The sequence below is a fragment of the Podarcis pityusensis genome (genome assembly GCF_964106645.2).
Source record: "Podarcis pityusensis genome assembly, chromosome: 12".
Taxonomy (NCBI): Eukaryota; Metazoa; Chordata; class Lepidosauria; order Squamata; family Lacertidae; genus Podarcis; species Podarcis pityusensis.
Genome location: NC_138037.1, coordinates 12,574,030 through 12,583,423, shown reverse-complemented (window position 1 = coordinate 12,583,423; position 9,394 = coordinate 12,574,030). Strand labels below are relative to the sequence as shown.

At 44.1% G+C, this 9,394-nt stretch overlaps 1 protein-coding gene across 2 annotated transcripts in view; it reads left to right on the top strand.

Moving 5' to 3' along the window:
- The first annotated feature begins 7,345 nt into the window (after window positions 1-7,345).
- CNPY1 (canopy FGF signaling regulator 1) overlaps window positions 7,346-9,394 on the top strand; it is a 53,506-nt gene continuing 51,457 nt past the window's right edge. The window contains exon 1 of one of the 2 annotated variants that reach the window (XM_080974310.1): window positions 7,346-7,537. The gene's annotated coding sequence lies outside the window, so the exon portion shown is untranslated. Of the gene's footprint in view, window positions 7,542-9,394 lie in introns of both variants that reach the window. The other variant, XM_080974309.1, reaches the window with a different exon arrangement.

Here is a 9,394-nt window from a genome sequence, read left to right as displayed (position 1 = left end):
TACATCTCACGCTACAGTGCAAGGGAGCCCAATAGAGATGCCTCCTGCAATATAGACACAATTTTTTTGAAGAGCTATCTTGAATAACCAATTATTGACTTCATTGTACATTGTACTAGGATTTAATTAAGCGATAAGGCCCATCATAGTAGGGTCCTTTATCTTCCCGATAAGGATTTGTCAGGCTTACCCCAGGAGGTCTTTATCTGAAAGATAAGGTGAAGGTACATAGGTGTCTCCTTGTTAGTTTAAATCCTTTAATTAAAAGGACCTTTTTGCAAAAGTTATAGGTTATTGTCTTTGCCTCTACTCCTGAGAAATGCAAAATAAGATGACACATTGAACTGGACAAACATTGTTGGTGAAAACTTTCAAAGGAGTTCTGTACAGCTCCCAGGCTTGGCCCAATAGGTTATATCAATTCCTTACCTAATTAATTAATTATCTAATGACCTAATTCTCAATCATTTTCAAGGACCAATGTTCAAAAGCTCGCTCGCTCTCTATATATGTTTATCAACTTGATGGTTGGATAATGAAGATTGTGAAGAATGTCGGTGACTTTCATTGGTCAAGAGTGGTGGAATCGAAAGCTGACTCAGCAAGTAAACCCCTAAAATTCATTGACTTCCCAGCAGTGCCCTATGTAGGAAGATCTTTTAAATATCAAAGGTAGAATTCTACTGGTTTCAACAGTGCTGCATCAGGTAGAATATCTTTCATCCTCTGTGATGGAGTCCTCTAATGGAATGGACCAGAAAACTGGTGAATCCTATCCCTGACCTAAGACCAGATTCCCCCACATAATTGCCACATAGGTTATCCCATATCCCACATGTTTTAGAATTTCAAAAGCTGTGGAAGTAAACAAGATGCCCACAATCCTACTAGTTGTAAGTGACTCAAGTGAGTTAAGCCACATTCTATATGAGAAATTAAACCCCCTCAAACCATCCAAGCAAACACACAAGGTGGCTTTTTCCCTGCACTGGGATAACTAGTTTCTTGAGATGTTGGCTTTGGCCACAGAGTAACACATGCCTTAGTTACATCCCAGTTGGACTACCGACACTGTAATGTGCTCTATGTGGAGCTGCCTTTGAAAAGTGTTCAGAGGCTTTGGCTAGACTGGGGCTGGTTACAGAGAACATATTGCTCCCCTGGTTAAAACAACTTCACTGAAAAATAACAATTTCACTGGCTACCAGTCCATTTCCGGGCAACATTCAAAGTGCTGCTTATGCCCTGTAAAGCTCTATATGGCTTGGGTCCAAGCTACAAGAAAGATAATATACAAACCTGCTCAGTTGGCTGCTAAGATCCCCAAGTAAGTAAGCATCTCTTGGACCCATCAACATTAGAAGCACAGTTGGTGGTCACACGAGAGGGAGCTTTTTCTTCTTCTTTTTAATGGGCCACAGGTTCTCCATCCCTGATGTAAAACCAAATGCAATGTCATAGCTTAGTTGGATATTGAGAGATCAGAAGTATAAACATACAATTATAGGCTTCACATTCAAATCCAAGCTCCACCTCTGCATTCATTTTCAAGATGGCTTTGCTAGTAATGATATGTAAGTTGCCAGATGTATAGGCTGCTTGCGAAATGAATATTTTAAAACAGATTTGTAGCCTGTGATTTACATGCTCCTTTGAAGCTTTCACTGATAAGGAATGCAATCATCTGGCATCAGTTTATTGATTTAGAGAGACAAAAGAACAAAGAACAGAAAGAAGAATTTACCCTGATGAATCTGTATTTTTCAACCTCAAACAGGAAAACATATTGCAATTCCTGCTAGAATAGCTTTGAGACAGCAAACACATCCGCTGCTATAATAGCACCATTTGATTGTTACCTGTGGGAGTAAACACAAGCATTTATTTGTATCTGTTAAGTTAGAAAAGATGAATTCATTATGCTGTTAAGCTCATACAGAGCGTCAGATCCTTCTGTCTAGAAATAAGTTCAGTCAAATAATGAGGAAATAAAATTAGGAAAATTAGGTATTTCTGGAAGCCAAGCACAATCCATCAGGAAATTGTCTGGTGCAAGTTCTGATGAAATGAATGGAGGTTCACAACAGCAATACAATGATTTTGTCCTGTACCTATTCATATCTGTAATAGGGCTGTGCGCCTGAGTTGGCTGAATTCCAAACTTGTTTATGCTGATTCAACTGAAGTGATTCACGATACAGAGCCAGGTTGGGTCAGCCCTTGATTAGATTGGGTCAGGGTTGACCCAAAGTGGTGGATCAGGCCCCAGACTGGATTGGGAGCTGGGCTTAGGTAGGATAGCTTCCTGTACAAAACTTCCTGCATAAAACTCCCTTCCCAAAAATGGCCATCATATACCAAAAGCATTTCTAGCAGGCAATCTTTATTTGAAATGCCCAAGCAAGAAGATTCCCTGGTCCCCGTAAGTAAACTACTCTAAAAGTAGGGGACACGGGTGGCGCTGTGGTCTAAACCACTGAGCCTCTTGGGCTTGCCAATCAGAAGGTCAGCGGTTCAAATCCCTGCGACAGGGTGAGCTCCCATTGCTCTGTCCCAGCTCCTGCCAACCTAGCAGTTCGAAACCACACTGGTGCAAGTAGATAAACAGGTACTGCTGTGGCGGGAAGGTAAACAATGTTTCCATGCGCTCTGGCTTCTGTCACAGTGTTCTGTTGCGCCAGAAGCGGTTTAGTCATGCTGGCCACATGACCCAGAAAGCTGTCTGCGGACAAACGCCAGCTCCCTCGGCCTGAAGCAAGATGAGCGCCGCAACACCATAGTCGCCTTTGACTGGACTTAACCATCCAGGGGTCCTTTACCTATTTTACTTTTTACTGCTAAAAGTGTTCTCACTTGGATGTTTTTTCTCATGTCAGAGGCAGCATTCCTCTGAATCCCAGCAGCTAGGAACTGCATGTGGGCAAGAGGTAGGGGTGCCACATTTGGTCAAGCAAAATAAAGCACAGATCGGGGGGGGGATTGGGGCCTCCACACTGTCTCATGACACCATGGGAAGATGGCGTCCTGGATTTTGGCTTCAAAGCGCTGGAGCATATGTCTGAGTAAACATATATATGATGGTACTGTAAAGGGAGGCCATATACGAAAGTCCTAAACATGCTCTAAACATGGTGTGTGTTCTAAAACAGCTGCTTTGGCTGCCGGTTCATTTCCTGGGCCAATTCAAGGTGCTCACATCAGGGCTTAAGGCCCTAAATGTCTTCGGCCCGAAATATCTGGGAGACTATCTCCTTTGCTACAGACCCACCTGGGTGTTAAGATCAGCAGATGGGGACGTGCTAATATGCTTAGATTAAGAATGTAAATGCATCAAAACAATAAATTATCAATGACATATGTATGTCTTTAGAGAAAATAAAAACAATCAGAATGCAATGATAAGGGTAAAATTGATTCTAGAGAAGACGAGTAGCGGTGGAGGGAAGTTAAACAGGGTGGGATGTTGTTTAGTCGTTTAGTCGTGTCTGACTCTTCGTGACCCCCTGGACCAGAGCACGCCAGGCACTCCTGTCTTCCACTGCCTCCCGCAGTTTGGTCAAACTCATGCTGGTAGCTTTGAGAACACAGTCCAACCATCTCGTCCTCTGTCGTCCCCTTCTCCTTGTGCCCTCAATCTTTCCCAACATCAGGGTCTTTTCCAGGGAGTCTTCTCTTCTCATGAGGTGGCCAAAGTATTGGAGCCTCAGCTTCAGGATCTGTCCTTCCAGTGAGCACTCAGGGCTGATTTCCTTCAGAATGGATAGGTTTGATCTTCTTGCAGTCCGTGGGACTCTCAAGAGTCTCCTCCAGCACCATAAAAACAGGGTGGTGGGTTTATTTTATTTTGCTTTCGTTTATGTTTTTTCTTTTTTGGATATTATATAATGATTTATTGTATAATGATTTAATCTTTCTTTTCTGTTATGTATTATTTCTCTTTTTTTAATTAAATTGTATGACGGAAAATCTAAATAAAAATACCAAAAAAAGATCAGCAGATGGGGCCTTTTGGGTACTTCTACCTCTCCCAGAGGCTTGAGATGGCAGCAGCCCAAGAGAGGGCATTCTTGGTGGCAACCGCTAAGTTGTGGCATTCCCTCCCCACAGAAGTGTGTCTGGCCTCTTCACTAGATGGCTGTTGGCAAATGCGGAAGATACACCTCTTCACTCTGGCCTTTGACACTTGAGATGCTGTGCTCTTGCAATAAAAAACAGGATGTCCTTCCCCCCCCCCCCAGGATACTTGCAGGATATGCTCAGTAGAAAGCCCTCTTGACTTCAGGAGTGCTTCCTCCCATGTAAGTGTCTTCTGCAGCCCAGACTTTCCTTCCCTGTGCAATGCATAGCTGGTCATTCTGGTTCTTCTCCACCAAAACCTTTCCTGCCATTGCAGAGCAAAATTTCTCACAGCCCTTTAGAACCAGGGAGAGGCCGACAAAACAGGAAGCCATGTAGAGAGATGCACAAGGAAGCAGGACAGAGAACAACAGCAACAAGGCTTGTTAAAAGACCACTGAGCAGCACACCCGCGTATACACCCAATGCAATAATTGCCGTCTCTCTCCTAACAGCACACGACAATGGCATAACACCAAATTTCAGACATCTGAGCCTCACCAAGGGAATTCCCTGCAGCAGATGTTTACAGGTGGGTGTGGTTATAAACAACTGCAATCCAAGTCAGAGAGAATTCCCATGACTACAAGGCACATGTGATTTGCACAGAAATACTTCGGAATGGGCTCAGAAGCTAGGATCAGGGCTCTCGGCCTGGGTCCTAAGACTGCAAGATATGGCCCGCTTCAGCTTCAACAGGTGTGAGGTGTGTTTCTGTGGCAAAACAGCTCCTGCTTCATTTGAAGCTGGGGATTTGGCGACCATAACTCACATCCTAGACTACACCACCTCCTCTTTCTGAACCGTTGTGCATTTCACTTACTCGATGTGACGTGGAGTCAGGCGTTTTGACTATGTGAGTTACAACAATAATCAAATTTATAAATTTGGCAGCTCCTACGGTATAGGAAGTACAGGATAGGAGTTGTTCTCTTACCTCCTTGGTGGTCTTCCATTACGCTTGGTGCAAAGTCCTGTTGTCTAAGATAGCAGAAGCAGTCATTTTCACAAAGTGTCAGCAAGTATATTTATCCAACACAAAAGTCACCTCATAACCCCTCTTTTCACTTGATTTTGGTGAAAACAAAGTGTATTTAAGAGCTGGGTTTAGATAGAAAATATGGCAATTTGGATGATCTGGTAATCTGAACTCCAACTAGGTACCCGCACTCCCAAGTGAATATTTTAAAGCTATCAAACTTGGTGACAATAACTACATCCTGTGGGAACTAATTCCATTGTTTTAATTATGCATTGTGTGAAGAAGTCCTTTCTTTTGACCATCCCAAATCTTCCAACACTAGCTTCGTTTGATGTCCACAAGTTGTAAAATTATGGGAGAGGGAGAAAATATTATATATGTCTGCTCAGACGTTAAGTCCCAAATACAACAAAGCATTAATCCCAGATAAATGTGTACACGATTGTCATCTGGATCTAGCCCAATGTTATTCTAGAGTACTGAGTGAAATCACAACTTTCCTGATATATTCCTATGGAAGTCTCATAAAGCCACTATATAATTCAATAGTACTCCTGTGTTTAGGAAACAGTGTGGTTATGGTGGCTTGTTTTATGAGCAATTCAGCAGAGATATAGAAAGAAGGTATAGAATCATAGAATTGTAGAGTTGGAAGGGACACAGAGGATCATCTAGTCCAACCCACTGCAATGCAGGAATCTCAGTTAGATCATACATGACAGATGGCCATCCAACCTCTGCTTTGAAAGCCACCACCGTTTTTAAATCACAGAGGCCTGAAAATCAGTAGCCTAAAGCATACAGTGATGAGTTTCAGGGGTCAGTTTGGATGATACCTGGGTCCCTTCCAAACCTGTGATTTTGTATCTGTGAGCTTAGAATCTATAGCATGGGGCTTGCTTAATTGGTCAGGCCAGCTGCTTTGTCAAGATAATTTCAGTGGGCACTCACTAAAGTTGCTGCCTCATCCTAGAAGGCAGAACAATGGGCAGAGTGAGGGACTGTGGATGAGAGAATGTGTGAGAGAGTTGGGCTGATGCTGAAAGCTGGAGACAGAGACACGTCTTGCTCTGAGCTAGAACCAAAGCTGAGTTTGGGGCTTCCCCAGAAAGCAGGGGTGCCAACTTGATTAAAATAGAGGGGGGGCCAGGTAAGCCCCACCCCACATAATCACAAGGTGTCGAGTGCACACACCATTTGAATGGCAATGCCCATCAACTTTGGGGGGCCCTGGACCCCTCAAATATTTTATTGGGGGGACTGAAGAGACCTCGTCTCCTAGGAGTTGGCTCCTATGCCAGAAACCCATTGGGAAAGAAAGAGCTGTTGGGGAGTGAATGCTGTGAGCCCCTTCATCATACGCTCAGGTTGCATACATGAGTAAATAAAACCAAGTATCCGAAAGACAGCACAGTCTCCACTTGACCTTCATTCCAAAGAAACAAGACCCTGGGTAAGAGCAGGCAGCCCTGGAATCTCTCACTGCTCGGAGATCGGGGTAACACACAACCGTATTTTACAACTGATGAGCAAGACCTTTTTTTGCTTGCCACTTGCTGGAGTAGAAGTGTGTACAGTGGTACCTCAGGTTACCGGTACATACGCTTCAGGTTACATACTCTGCTAACCCAGAAATAGTGCTTCAGGTTAAGAACTTTGCTTCAGGTTGAGAACAGAAATTGTGCTCCGGTAGCACCGCAGCAGCAGGAGGCCCCATTAGCTAAAGTGGTGCTTCAGGTTAAGAACAGTTTCAGGTTAAGTACGGACCTCCGGAACGAATTAAGTACTTAACCCGAGGTACCACTGTATATAACAAACAACAACCTCGCTCAACACACGCCGGACAGAAACCTCTTAGATCTGTGACTGAGGCAGCCTAAGAGTTGGTCAAGTATTTTGGGAGCTCCTGGATTTTGGGGCCCTGGATGCCATCCTTGATTCCTCCACAGAACTTTATTACCTGGCTGCTAGGTAGGAAAATGTGCATTCTAATGAGCCTCCCCACAACATGCTCCGGAAATCTTAAAACAGGGCCACGTGTCATGCAGGTGATTTCACTCACCATGGCAACTGGAATTCCATTCTCTCCCCTGTGCTACCTGCTTAGGGCAGGAAAACAGGAGCTTGCCATTGGCTACCTGGCACCTTGTTTTCCCCCACATGGTGCCCTGTGATTGGTTCACTCCACTCCCCCCCCCCCCCGCCGCTGCTTCACTTTATGATAACAGAAGTGCTGGGAGAGCAAGGAGGCCGGGTGACAGCTTGCATCAGTGACAGACTCAACTGCTTTACTGAGAAAGAGAAATGAGAAGATCGTTGTGCTGAAGAGGGAGGAAAAAAATCTCTGGGTGAACATCAGCTTCTTAAAAGTTACCCAGTCTGAAACTTACAGCCATACATATTGCAGCTTGGGTTGAACAGAGGCTGAAATCTTGCAAAGTAGGTAAGCTTTTAAAATCCAGCTGATGACTCTGAATAACATTTTATAAATCAAACACAGGAGCTTTGGGCTTATCTTCAGAATGGTTTTGTTTCGTTTGAGATCATTGAAGTCCAGTTCAGTTTGGATAGGAAATATAGAGTAGAGACTTTTTACTCTAAGGTATTTTTGCATCTCTGTAGGTTTGTTAGCCTTTGGGCCCAGAACGAAGCCCTCCTTCTGTCCCCATCGTCACAACATTTATTTAATTTTAAAATGATATTTCCTGACAGCATGACTCCATAGAGCCTTGAGGGAAGCTATATTCAGGTTCCTGAATGATGTTGTATTTGCTAAGGGACATAGCAACAGAAAACACTAATTTATTCTACATCCTGCTACCAGGTACCATAGCTAGTTTTAAAAAAAACAGCTCCTCTTCCTTTTCCCTCTCAAAAACAAGGTAAAGTTTTAAATGTCTGAAGCCCTAGGACTGTCCTGAGTTCTTTAAACAGAAAGGAACAATCACACATATATTTACAGAAGTACTAAGTGAAATCTAAGATTAAAAAATGATAGCACTTGATTTCACGGGGCAGGCTACATTACAAACTAGAATGGAACCCCCCCCCCCCCAATGTACCTTAGTTTTGCATTTCAGTGGCAAGGCAACATTTGGACTTTTCTTATATAAGAAAAAGTTAAAAGGTGCTTTTGCAAAGCACATCTTAGAAGATAAAATTGTGTATAAGTTAAGAAGTTCATCAGTCTCTGGACTGAAGTATGAAAAGCTAGGCAAAAAATATCCCAGTTTTTCTTTTCTACTAACTATGTTCGAATAGGAACTTACATTTACCAGCCTCTGAAAAATCTAATCTAAATTTTAAGGGCTGCATGCACAATGTTGAGCATTTATTTCCCACCTCTTTTTATATGAGATTATGGATGGCTCCAGCACAAAGAAGCATAATGCAGAGTGAAAAGTGGGGTGCTATGTGATCACAAAGTCTCTCTCCTTTCTCCAGTGGAAGCTGCTCCATTAGGGTGAATGGGGCTTGGCCCCACCAACCTGTGCTCACTTTGGCAGCACATATACTAAAATTGGACCCCACCAACTTCAGTTTGTGGGACGCGGGTGGCGCTGTGGGTTAAACCACAGAGCCTAGGACTTGCCGATCAGAAGGTCGGCGGTTCGAATCCCCATGACGGGGTGAGCTCCCGTTGCTCGGTCCCTGCTCCTGCCAACCTAGCAGTTCGAAAGCACGTCAAAGTGCAAGTAGATAAATAGGTACCGCTCCGGCGGGAAGGTAAACGGCATTTCCGTGTGCTGCTCTGGTTCGCCAGAAGCGGCTTAGTCATGCTGGCCACATGACCCGGAAGCTGTACACTGGCTCCCTCAGCCAATAAAGCAAGATGTACACCACAACCCCAGAGTCTGTCACGACTGGACCTAATGATCAGGGGTCCCTTTACCTTTACTGAAGGTGAACCTTCAGTTTGTACTCACCTTCCTGCCTCCTTACTCACAAGGCACCCAAGGGGTGGTGAAGCCTATTACCTTGCTTGTCTTTAATCTTGATGTTGATCTTACAGAACTCAGCAGGGAAGGGGGTACAATGAGAATTAGTTGGCTCCCTCTCTCATTGGCTCTCGCTCCACCTCCTGTGTCTTCCTTGCCTTCCATCCTACCAGTCTCAATGGGCCCCAGCCACCACTGCCGTCCTCAATGGGTGCTCGTTGTTATCTGCCCAGGCAGTGTCAATAGATGGCAAGGATTTTTCTGGACCAAGTTTAATACCTACTCTTCCCCCCCTTGCCAATATGGTCCATACTGTTCATTATGAGGGCTCTAGTCATCTGTTAGATTATGCTGATGC